The 12,691-nt window shown below is 42.7% G+C and overlaps 1 protein-coding gene and 1 long non-coding RNA gene across 8 annotated transcripts in view; one reads left to right on the top strand and one right to left on the bottom strand.

Moving 5' to 3' along the window:
• The window catches only part of birc6 (baculoviral IAP repeat containing 6), a 155,941-nt gene that overhangs the window by 94,933 nt on the left and 48,317 nt on the right, over positions 1–12,691 (top strand). The window lies entirely within an intron of this gene.
• Positions 4,193–7,203, bottom strand: LOC117248192 (uncharacterized). Its single transcript, XR_004500879.2, has 2 exons — positions 6,888–7,203; positions 4,193–6,106 (listed from the first exon to the last, which is right to left on the bottom strand). It is a non-coding gene; the product is annotated as an uncharacterized LOC117248192 (long non-coding RNA).

Raw genomic sequence — 12,691 nt, forward strand, 5'->3', positions numbered from 1 at the left:
AGGTCCCTTAGGAACAGGCAGCGCTGAACAAACCTTCTCGTCTTTACTCAGCCATGCACACTGTTACTCCACTAACCTCTGGATTCCACTGGGCGAAGCTGCGGCGCATTTCGGTTGTGAAAAGTTTTTGTTCCTTCCTCTACATGGCTTCATACTACATGGAGAGGTATCTATCATTTTTCCAGCCCACTTTGCCAGACACCAAGGCACAATGAAAGACGAAAGGACTGGACAGAGGCAATTATCAAAAATGCTTGCATGTGCAGCACAGACTTCATATCAGGTTAGGGAAAAAGTACATACTGTTGTAGCGATGAATAATGTTTTGTGTATTGAGGATTATCATGTCCACCTCATCAGAAATTGGGGAGATATTAAGAGGAATATTGGATTTCTCCGTAACGCTAACTTTCTAGCACATTAGCTAACGTTCGCTTCGATAACAAAACAAACTGGAGGAAACCTTTCAAGTGTAGTCCTCCTTTGTAAGATTGACATAGTAATCAACCTAGGGCTGCTCGTTTATGGAAAAAAAATCATAATCACGATTATTTTGGTCAAAATTGAAATCTCGATTATGCAAATGATTATGCGGTGCACGTGATGACTTTGTTTACACGACGGCATGTCATTTTTGTCTCTACATGGTTGCGCGTTTACAGTTCTCCTCTGCTCTCTGTATCGCACACGGCGGAGTTCAGCCCCAATGCCCACGCAAACACACACACACACACACACACACACACACACAGACCAACCTCTCTCGCTCTCCCTCTGCCATTTTCCACACGCAGTTTTTAAAATCTTCTGCGATCGCCTGCCCCTCGCATTATTTGTAGTTCACCTACTTGACTGGCTCGTGGAAGAGAGGAGAGGAGGGGGCGGTGTTGTGCATGCGCGGCTTCCGTAGAAGACAAAATAGCATCTCCAGGCGTCCATGACCAAAAATTGTTTACTCTGGATTTCATGAATTTTGAAATCGTTTGACCTCAAAATCATAATCGCAATCACCAAATGATTAATTGCACAGCCTTAAATCAATCACAGAGCTCCCTGTCAAATCATCGATCCACTAAGGCCAGTTTGGTCCCATTGGTCAGTGTTTACTTATTCAAGTAACACCTGTGGTCCCATACAGTGAGTGACCTGACATGATGCATTCATAAATTCAGTCTGAAGCTCTACACTAAAATGAGAGCCCTGTTGGTCGAAGAAACAGAGCGTTCTGTTTCTATATGAATTAATGAGCCTGTAAGTTAATCACACATTCACTCCACTCGGCGCCTCTGCTGCTCTGTTTCCCCAGACAGAGTGCCTAGAGTGAGCTCTGCCAACCCAAGAGTGCAGTGCTCTGGATAACCGAACGGTACATTCAGACAGCACTCTGAATTTACCAACAGTCAAGTTTGTGCCAGAGTGCACTCCGACATTTAGAGTGAGTATTTCTGTATGTCTTCCTCCATTATCTAAAACAAGCCAACAGAACTTGCTAGATAGCTCTAGCTAATGTCTGTGGAGAATTGTTTTGCCTCCAGCAAAGCCCCGCCCACCTAAAAACATCATACTGTTTACTTACAGTAAAAGGGTCTATACATTGGATTCATTTTTACAACTGTATTGTACTTGAAGTGTGCACTGAGCAGCCATGTTGTATAGGAAAATAGAAGCACTGGAAAAAGATTTGGGATTGACAGTATTTTATTGACTTGAATTGGGGTCGGGGTCAAAACAACATGATTAGGACATCCCCAGTTTTTGTTTTTTTGCTGTCAGAGGACACTTTTCAGCATAATTTGCTTTAAAAAATGTCTGAAAAGATGCTAGGAATTACTTTGTGTGGGCGGGACAAACTAGATAGTTAAAGACAAGAGAAATCTTACCTGTGGCTGATGTTATGACTGCCTATTGGTTGACTTTTTTGAGTCAAGCTCTCCTAGTGTTTTGTGTATGGCTTTTCTAAGTAGGAGTAGAAGCTCTCTGCACACAAATTCTTTGACCCAACATAAAACACATGAGAACCAAGGAGCTTGACAAATAACAGTACTCTGGGCTGTAATTAACACTGGTGAAGTATGGGGGGATCCAACACTTTCTAATTTCACTGCAGCATCAAAATCACCCTGCCTCCCCTCAAGAAATAAATCCTCTCCAAATGGAGCCTAATTTCTTCTAACTACCCCCAACACTTTGGCCCTGAGTCTTACCTTGTCTACCCGAACGCAGGCCTTTTTTTCCCCTAGCTGCTATTCCCCCCACTACCCCAGAGCTCCTCAGCCCCATCAGCGGAGTGCTTCGCTCCACATAAATCATTGGTGTCTTGGCAAAGCCTTTTGGGGTACGTTATAGTTTCCCACCGTCGCCTGGCACTCCATCACATGAAGCTAAGCCATTAGTGAGAGGTAATACCTTTGAATGTCACCACAATACTAATTTATCTTAATTGAAGAATTAATTTCCTGCATGTTTTTTCTTGACACTAAATAGTTTCCACATTTGATGTGGGATTTTTCTTTTTTGTTTGTGTTATATTTAGCATTACGTCCTTTCCGTTCTACACCTCCATTCACCTTTTACTCGTCCGAGACAGACAAGATTTAAAGTTAATGTAAGCCGCAGCAGCTGACACCACTTAGGTCATAGCTATTTTGGTCCATCATTCATGTTGGTTGAAAATGCACATGATGTTGGAGGGTAATGTGAACATGACTGACCTGTTAGAGCGTGGTTGTTAGTGATTCATCACTCCACATAGGATAGATCCCTGCATTGTTGGATAGCCATATGTGTGTTTATGGAGCTCCCTTATTGTTAGATAAGTTTGTCTGTATAGGCTTCAGTATGTGTTAAATTTTTCATTTGCAAAAATAGAATTTTTTCCCAGCCTTATAAGAAAAGAATCATGTTGACAAAGTGCTTGACCTCATGTACAGAAAATGAGTTCTATATACAAACTCATACACACCTTGATTTATTACCATTCCTACTCTGTAAATTTGTGGATTTGCAATTAATTGCAGCTCACCCGTGGAAATGTTGATTATATTACCACAGACCTTTCTCCTTGCAGTTGAAATGGGTAGGTAGTAGGGCTATAATGGTTTGTGTATTCGTGCTGAACCCTCACTGTACGGGGTCACGGTCAGGTGCATGCAGAGCACACGTTATCTAGATTGATGTACGCAATTAGCACTGCTGAGATTTGCACAACAAGCCAATGGCTGTATGAGTCACACATTACGGTGAGTGCAAATGAAATGGCAGAGCTTGAAGACCTGCCTGCAGTTTCCCAGTCAACTACATTAGCAACTGAGAGAGAGAGAGAGAGAGAGAGAGAGAGAGAGAGAGAGAGAGAGAGAGAGTTGTGTACAAGTTATGGAGGGTGTGTCTGCGTCACTCCGTTGTTGTAAAATCCAAACACGTTCAACATGCTAATGTACGTTTGACAGCATCACTGGACAAAACAGAATACATAAATGTTTGAGTGCTTTGAATGTTTGAATATAGCCATGGTGGAACTCATTGAAACGTTCCTAATGCACAAGTTTTATTTTTATCGTTCTATGTAATTGGTAATTTCACAACACAAGATATGCTTTTTAGTTTTACAGCCCATTGAGACCTGTTGCTTTCTGGGAAAGTGTTTCTTATTTTTAGATTGAAAATAGTAGCCCTACATCAAAGTTACGAATGGGCAAAATGTTACTCAGTTCCCATCAGGACGATTTAGTCTGTTTTTGGCACTGGCACTACTCTCTGTTGAAAATAAAGGAAAAGAAATAGACCGTTAGGCATTTGTGTTTTCCCTGCAGTAACAAAATCGCATGGAACCGTGACTCCAACCAAAACGACTTTTGTCCATAACATGACTACTACCATTACACTCCTAGTAGATGGGCTCTATTAAATGGATGGGGATGAGGTGCCACCACCAGGGGCCAAGGTGCCACCACCAGGGGCCATGTTGCACTTCTTCTCACTGGCTAATGCGCCCATACATGCGTGTTGGATTGGATTGAAGACGTTTGCCACTCTAGTTGAAACCCCTCACTTCATTTTCCCCTCGTGTTTTTAGACAAGAGCAATCAACAGCCTGTAAAGCTGAAGCAGGCAACAAAGAACTTCTTCTTTACTACTGTCTGTGGCGTTCAGTTGGGATGTAGCAAGCATCTGCCCAGCCAGCTGAGGGAAACTATTTTCTTGTTTTATTTATTTATTTATTTTAATGTTTCATTTATTTATTTGTGTTTATGAACATATAACCATTTGATATATTATCTATATTTTGATGAATATTGTCTATCACATTACAAGCAAAGAAAACAATTCGCAGAATTTTTACAAATTAAAACTGAAAAAAAAATCTGCAGATTTCGTTTAGTCTGTGTTCTGAGAAACCTTATGGCGCTTTCAGACACAATGTGATCTGAGCTGTGCTTGCCACTGAGTTCATTGCACACAAGTGCTGCGCTGAGCCAAAACCTGGTTGAACTTCACAACCAGGCCGTCGAGCTGCACGCTGTGGCTGTGCGCATGTTTTGCTCGACGCAGCGTAAAGCTGGTGTGGTGCAAGCCATGGAATAAATAGGTTTTAGGGTGCAGCAGTGCCGTTGTGGCTTGTGTCTGAAAGGGCTTTTACTATTTCCATCCCAGTCATATGAAAGCATGGCTCTTACACCTGCATATGTAATTGAATTACCCCTGTGCACACTCCTTTGGGGTTTCTCAAAGATAAAGCTTGAGGCTGTCCTTATTGATATGCTCTGATGTTTATTGTTCAAATGTCCCCTATTGCACAATACATCTAGACTTTACAAATATTTATAAAAAGCGTTTTTGATACAGGAAAAGGATTGCTGACACTAACCTGAAATCAACATGAACAAAAAAATTCAGAGAATCTTCCAAACCCCCTTCCCACTCACCAACTTCAAAATGTGGACAGAGATGCAGAAACAGAAAGATTGGCCCAGTTTCATCTTACATGTAAATCATGGTTTAAGAACAAGTTGATTTCATTCTTTGATGTCTTGCTGATTTATCAGACCTGTTTTCAGTGTTTAAAAATATCCCTTGCTGGGGGTATTTTCACTTTTTGGAAGTTTCTGCAGAAATTCACCCTCAACATGATGTTGAAGCTGTTGCACATATTTTCCCTAAATGGGCATTTCTTGTTGATGGTTTTTATTTGTGGAATGAGGGCATTTTTGAAACTGCAGGAATTTTAGGAGATGACAGTACAACAGAGCTCGTCCAGAGCCATGTTTCTGAGGAAGGCTACTTTTTGACAGGGGCCCTGAAGCTACAGTGTAACATTTTTGGCTCTGAAGACTGATTGAATATGGTGGCCAATAGTGTCCCCAGAGAAGCTTCACAGCATAGTTATTAGTTCTCTTTCTGCTTTTAATCATGATGTTTAAAAGCCCTTCCATTCAAGTAGCAATTACAGTCCCACCAACTTGAAAATTAAGTAAAAATGAATGGAAAAGCATCAGTGTTGTCCACAAGACTGTCTTGTTTGGCTCATCGTTCCAATGAGTCCAGCAGTCTGAGAAAATGAGATCAAGTGGAAGTTTGTATTTCCCGTCAAGCCACAGGGGGGTCAGTCCTGGCTTAAGGCTTGCTCATGTCCATCTGTCCCTGCTCACCCTGGTACCAGCATGGCCCTGTCTCTGCCATGTCTTCCAGCCCTTTGTTATCTCCCCAGCTCATGGCTGTGACCTGGCAATATGGCTTCTTTGTCTTCATCCTTATGTAGCCTGTCCAGTTTCTTCCTCCTCACCTGGGGGAAGATGTTCATGTCAAACTTGACTCTAACTGACTTTCTAATGGACTTGTCCTTCACTTATGCTCACTTCCTCTTTCCTTGTGGAAGTCTTTTCTGATGGCAGGTTTTTAGAAGTCCCTTATCTTTGGCACTTCACAGCGTGGTGTAGATGTAAACAAAAACGATCACAAAGAGGTTAAGGAATGTGCCGATGATGCCTAACATGGCCAAGATGGACTCCTCCTGCTCCTCCTTGACCTCCAGTGCCCGCACGTCCTCAAGGGTGATAACCGTGGTGCCCATGATCCTGATGCTCACCTAACCTGGTAAGGGGACACTTATCTGGAATGAAAGGAAATCATGAAGACCATGTCAGAAGTTGACACACATGCATGGAAAGCAATAATAGAACTTGGTGTGAATTAGAACGCTGCTTTCAAGGTGTAGTGTAGCTTCTTTTGTTTTCCTCCTGCTAATCTGCCAGAATTTGCACAAAAACCAGTCCCAAACAGCTGTGGAATTGGGCAGCCCCGCCGACGTAATCCTCCCACAAGAAGGTAATCAGTCGTTAATCGAACAAAACAATGGCCACGCAGTGGGAGGAGGAGATTAGTCTGTGAACAGTAGTGTTTATGACCTGCTACAGCTTGAAGCCAGGCTCCCTGAAAACAGTGAGCTTGATGCCAGCACTCACTCAGTCTCATCCTTGGATTATCTGCAATGAAACTGTTAAATTGTTCCCTCATGTCAAAATAAGCATGATTTAATGCTTCCATTTAGAGCCCCCTCCTCACACCCGCCCACCTCTTTTCACATGCCGTTAATGATTAACCAGCCCCCACCCCCAGGTCCTTGTAAGTAGTTATTCTGAGCATAATTCCCTCCTTTCCTATGGAGGAGGCAAAGGCAAGGAGCTGGGGCTGGTGTCGTCTCCAAGTGTAATGTGTGTACAAAAAGGTAAACAGGATCATTCTTGGCTCGGGCTCGTTTGTGAATGGAACTACGATCAGCCTCTTCAACTGTCATGTCAATATGCAGGAAAGATGTCACTAAATTCACTGAAATTGAAGAAAAAAGGAAATTACAGACAAATAAATGATGGTGTGAAGAAAAAGTGGCTTACCCTAAGGCGTCTAAGGTGTAAGACAACATCATCCGGCATGCTTTTTGGATCCTCACTGGAAAACCATGGCTGTAAGGGCATGCTACATGTGGAGACCCCGGGGGACAAAGGGGTAGAGAATGGCTGTGTAGCCACAGTCCCAGTGCCTGCGAGCGACAGACAAAGTGACGGAGAGAGGAATAGAAGGTAGTAGTGCCACGATGACTTCACGGTGCTCAGTAGCGCTTCAGTGAAAACCTTCTTGTGTCACTTCTCCACTCCCCCAGTCTGTAGCGCCACCTGTCAGGTTCAACAACCCCCCACCCCCCCCAACTTCCCTTTCGATTAAGTTCCCCCTCACAAGTCTTCGCAGTCCTTTTTTTTATCAGCAGGTTTGCGTTGCTGCTGCTAAAGCGCTAGCAGCCTGTTTTGATGGGGCGAGGATATACCCTCTCCCCATTTGCCCCTCCCGCCTCCCCGCCGTTCCTCCCATCCTCTCTGTCTGCCCTCTCTGTTGAGTTCCCTGTCACCGCTTAGCCTAAACTCCTCCACACAACTCCCCCACCTCCCTCTCCACTATCACTAAATCTGTAGGCTCCCTTCTGCTTGCTTCTTATTCCTCTGGGGAACAGTATAATTACTGCCTTTCAAAAAAACCCCTTGCCCATCACTGAAGCTCCCATGCCATCCAGTCCAACGCTGTGCATGATTATGTCTGTAGGATCAGCTGATAGTGTCTCGGTGACACCCAGCCTCCGCTGAGCTAGGTAAGAACGGACACGTCCCTGAATTAGTCGAGTCTGGCTGGTGATATTCCAGAAGAGGAGGAAAAGCTGTAATATCCCACGGAGCAGACGTCTATTGAGAGGCAGAGGCAGCTGGAGCGCCAGACAGTCGCTATGGCAATATGGAGCTGCACCTATCGCCTGTGACAGCAGTGTTACGGTAGGTCTCCAACACCAGTTAGTCTCTGTGGGAGGAATGTGCATTGCATAACCAAGCAGAATGATGGCGAGAGAGGGAGGATGGATTCTGATGGCCGTGGCAATGAAGGAGAAGGAGCATGAGAATGAGAGGGAGGAGAGGAGGAGGAGGAGGAGGGAGGGGGAAACGACATTGCTCACGCTTACTGTTGTCTCCTCCTCTCCCACTGCTGTGGGGGCTGGTTGAGCACACACATGCACACACCCGTACAGCTCCCACCTAAACAACACAAAAACAAAAAAGAGAAAAACCCCAAAAAGGAGGTGAATTCAGCCCCACTGTGCTGTGCTCCACTCCGAGTTCAATCGAGCCTATCATCATCAGCTGTTGTTATTCTGGCAGACCTGTGGAGAGAGGAGGAGTGGGGGAGGAGGGGGCAACAATAGGCTTCTGGGAAATAAAGGATGGTTGAGGTTGGGTGGAAGACAAAGAGAGAGGCAGTGGGAAGATGTGAAGGTCTGTGCGTGCAGTTAGATATTTATCTTCAAAGAGTCTGAAACAAAGACACCATGTCTGCTGAGTTGTCTGAGCTCTTCCGTTGCCTTAAGACCCCTCACGACTTTGAATTTCCTAATTATACCTCTCTGTGCCGTACCCTTTGCTTCTCTGCTTTGTGAAATCTGCATTCCTATCTATGTCAGCACCAACTTTATTTACTTAGTTAGTTTCTGAGAGCTCCATTCTGAATTGTTGAGGTCAATGAGGAAATATGCATGCCCTTCCTGTTTATGTTCTTGAGCAGAGGTCAGCGCAGTTGGACTGTTTTTTTTTTATTAATTTATGTCAACAAGCTCCTGATCTAGTCAGCTCATTTTTCCTAGCATTATGACTCACTCTCACTCCTCCTCTCCTTCTCCCTCCCTCACATCATCCTGTTGTTTTGTTTCTGTTCAGGTGAGCCTCAAATGTGCTCCTTTAGCCAAAAGCGCGGGATAATACATTGTATGTACAAGATACATTTTGGTTAGAAGTCAAAATGGCGATGCCTGCTGGACAGGTATCACAGTTATTGTTTTGGTGTTAACTTCATAAGAGCTGAATTAGGACTGGATGATTAATCTAATTTTAATCATGATTTCGATTTTGGCTTCTCACGATCACAAAAACATTATAATCGAAGAAAAATGATTAATGCGCCGTGTGGCGTGTATGTAAGTTCCTGTGCTGGAAAAGCACTGTGAATGCACCTGTGTTATGTGCAGCAGCAGCAAGCGTGTGACGTGTGTGGATCAATAATATGTGGAGCGAGCGATTGAGAACATGGCAGAAAGGCAGCCTTTGGTTGAGAAGAAAGGTAGGACAACTTCAGTCATCTGAAAACATTTTGGCTTCAAGTTGACGGATGTCGAGCAAAAAGAAATTGTTTGCAAAGTTTGTCACGCTGTCGTGTCTGCCCCCCAAGGCAACACGAGCGGGAAAAAAAAGTCCAAAAAGTTAATAACTTACAAATTATGGCGAAAATGTAGTTTCTTGCAATCCTAGAATTAAGATAAAAATATTCACAAATGAAAAAACACTTCTGGTTGCTGAAAAGTAGTGTTTAACTTTTGATTTAACACTAAAAATTAAAACCCTTGGCGCGCACTGCAGCACAAGCAGACAGATGCCCGACTCAGAGCAGCATGTGTCACTGACACCAGACTCAGAGCCAGTGGACCGGTGGAAAATGTCACCATCAGCATATTATTTTACATCAATAAAATCTATTTTATCATTATTTAGTCATACATGGTTGAAAGAATTTACCTGTCTTTGTTCAAGCAGGATAATAGGTCTCCATTCATTGCATGTCAGGCTTTCTATTTCCTTGTCAGAGATGGTGTTGCGTTCAAGGCCCGCACTATGTTTAAACTAAGCAGCAGCCTCAGAGACTGAGGAATGAGGCCAGTGCGGAAGTCCCAAAAACTGCAGTTCATTGTATGGCCACTTGAGGCTGGCTCCAAAACCGAGTAAATCCCCATTGTTAAAATGCCCAACTTAACAGCAATTTTTGCAGCCAGGTACAAAAATGGTTTTCCTCTCTATAGCTAATTTCAGCATTCATGGCTATGGTACAGGAGGTGAATTTTTTATTTTTTTTTTTTCATCCGTTTTCATTTCATTAAGTTCCAAAGTTATGCATATTTTAGGGAACTACTAAAATGACAGGCTGCTACCAGTCGTTTCAGTCTATGAGTCAGTGGGTCAGAGTAAAACAGTTTGCCTCCATTTTTGTGCGGAACATCCTCAAATTTCCTTGCACCTCAATGAGACGTTGGTGTTGCATATGTCTGTATTGTCACATTACGATATATACAAAATATGGGGAGAAGTATCTGTGATTGGACAAAATTGCAGCGTCTTGCAGAATTTACAGGGAGTGTTTGAATTTGCATGAGTCATTGTGATTGCGATATCAATATCGTGCATCATTTGTGTTCATTTTTTCTGATAAGTTTGGTTATAATTAGTTATTTGATGCTATAGAAAAAGATGGTTTGACGTCATGATTGACAACTGTGTGTGACTGTCAGTGTGCTCTTTGAATCCACCAACTCTTTTTCCCACACATAGAAGAAAATGTCAAACTGCCTTAGTACAACATTGAAATATTAAAAAGGAAATTATTGTGAAACATGTATTGGTGGCACGACACTCCTCACCTCTCTGTATTGTCTCATTGGTCTATTCTTTTTTTGTTTTGTTTTGCACAAAATGGTCACCAACAGCCAAAATCCATCAAACCCCAGGCTAAATACAGTGTGGTTTTTAATGCTTCACTGAACTATGATGGCTCCACCAACAAGAAAAGGGTCTGATCTTTCTGTGCAGTAATCCTCTTATTTTTGCCATAGTGTCTTACTTCAGCTCTGGTCTATCATGCATTATAATAAGTTGTTTTGTTGCTTTGGTCTGAATGTATTTGGAACATGACCACTACAAAGTTGCTTTCAAATCTCAAAAATGTGTTCAGTTTTGCAAATGGTAGACAGTGCTCGTTTAATGCAGTTTTTGCCTGTATACATCATAGGAGGGAAAAGGGCAAGACTAGGTCAGACATGTATTGGATAACTTCTAGCTCATACCATTAGTTGAACATTTGATGGCATCATCTTTGATTTCAGTCCTGGATACAAGATCTTTGCATTCCTTCATTTTAATGGGCCAGCTTAACACCATCAACCCTGCCTCCATCTCACTACCAATACCAGGCAGATCAATAGTTTATAGTTTCAGTGTTGCAGTTATTATGACCTCAGGGGTAATAGAGCGCTGCAACTGAATTGCAGGATGTCGGTTATATAACGATGCTGCAATAATCATCTTTCCTCTGCACTTTCATCCCCACAACCTGGTCACTTCTTCATCACCTGCCAGTTATGGGAAATGAACAGGTGAAGACGGGAAGAGCTTTTAGCAGTTGGATTTCTGACTGGCTACACTTGACCCCTGCTGGTGGTTACATTAAGACTTTTGTGGGTATCTGTGTGTATGCAGAATCTGTAGGCAACGGTACAAGATTTTGGTATCGGAAGCATCCTGGTTTCCATTTGTAGTTGGACTAGTATTGATCAATCACATTTGAGCGGCAGGTTTACAGTCCATGTGGAGAGCATCAGTGGCAGAACACATTGGCACAACCCTTTAGCTATTATCTGATGACAGTTCAGCCTTTTTAAGTACATATTTGTTTGTTTTTTTGCATTTTTGTGCAGATATCTATGTATAGAGATAAGATGAAATGAGCAGCATGCAGAAGAGGAAGTCTTGGCCCATATATCCGCTGGCCACACCAGAACCCTCAAAATATTGGCCATTGACAGTGAGCAATTGCCAGTAGTTTCCATAATTGTATTTAAAGCCCAGTTCGGACCAAAGATTCACAGTGAGACAAAAAATGTTTTAGAACATTGCAGAGAAAAGTTGCAGCAGTGAAGTGACATTTTAGCTAATAACATTCCAGGTTAATATTGTATGTTACTTAGCTTAATTGTTGTGTTAAGTCATAATCTTGTTTTTTAAATGCACATTTGCATCTTACGTAATAGACTTAATAGAATTTTTGACTACTGAATAGACAGTAGTTTAGGCATCTTTCTTAATTTCTACCAAAATATGTGTTGTTTTATTCGTAACAATCATTAATGGAAGTGTCAGTGTCAGCTGCCACTTCCTTTTCCTCCTAATGTAGTAGAGTAGCTCTAGTATATGAAAATTATGATCTGTTTCTACTCCACTCAACAGGTTGACAGATAAAATGACAAGGTTCCTCATGTAAACACGAGAACCCATAGTGCCTTTAAAGTAAATGGTTTGTTCAGATGATAATCTAAAACTAAAACGACAGGGAGCTGTTTTTTCTGGGTCACAGTAACCAGTTTTAAAAAGAAGTGAGCCAGATTTTTCTGCTTTTCCTTCATATCATAACCCAGTTAAGATGTCCACACAGAATATGACAGCTCAAAACTAAGTTACTTGAATAGCTCGGTTTACAAAGGGAATCTTTGTGCACAAAAATGCAGCCACTGTTCCTTCTGTCCTTTGAAAAGGCACAGAGCTTCAGGCCACTTTTTTCTGGTTGTTCCACAGTCTAGCTTTGATGCACATTATCTACAGCGTCCACTGAGGCAGACTGTGTGTTGGCGGAGACATGTCACAGTCTTACTATTTCAGCTACTCTCTCCTCTGTTCTGTTGCCCTAGAGGGGTCAGGAAGACCTGACACTGTCAAGCCATGAGCTTGAGTCAGAGTGTTAGCCACCCACTCGGTGTGACCCGCATGCTCGACGCCTTCTTCCATGTGGGAAGTCAACAGGCACCAGTCCCTTGTAGCAACAACCAGCCCACGCACCCACTCTCCTG

This window comes from Epinephelus lanceolatus, chromosome 17, assembly GCF_041903045.1.
Source record: "Epinephelus lanceolatus isolate andai-2023 chromosome 17, ASM4190304v1, whole genome shotgun sequence".
Classification (NCBI taxonomy): domain Eukaryota; kingdom Metazoa; phylum Chordata; class Actinopteri; order Perciformes; family Serranidae; genus Epinephelus; species Epinephelus lanceolatus.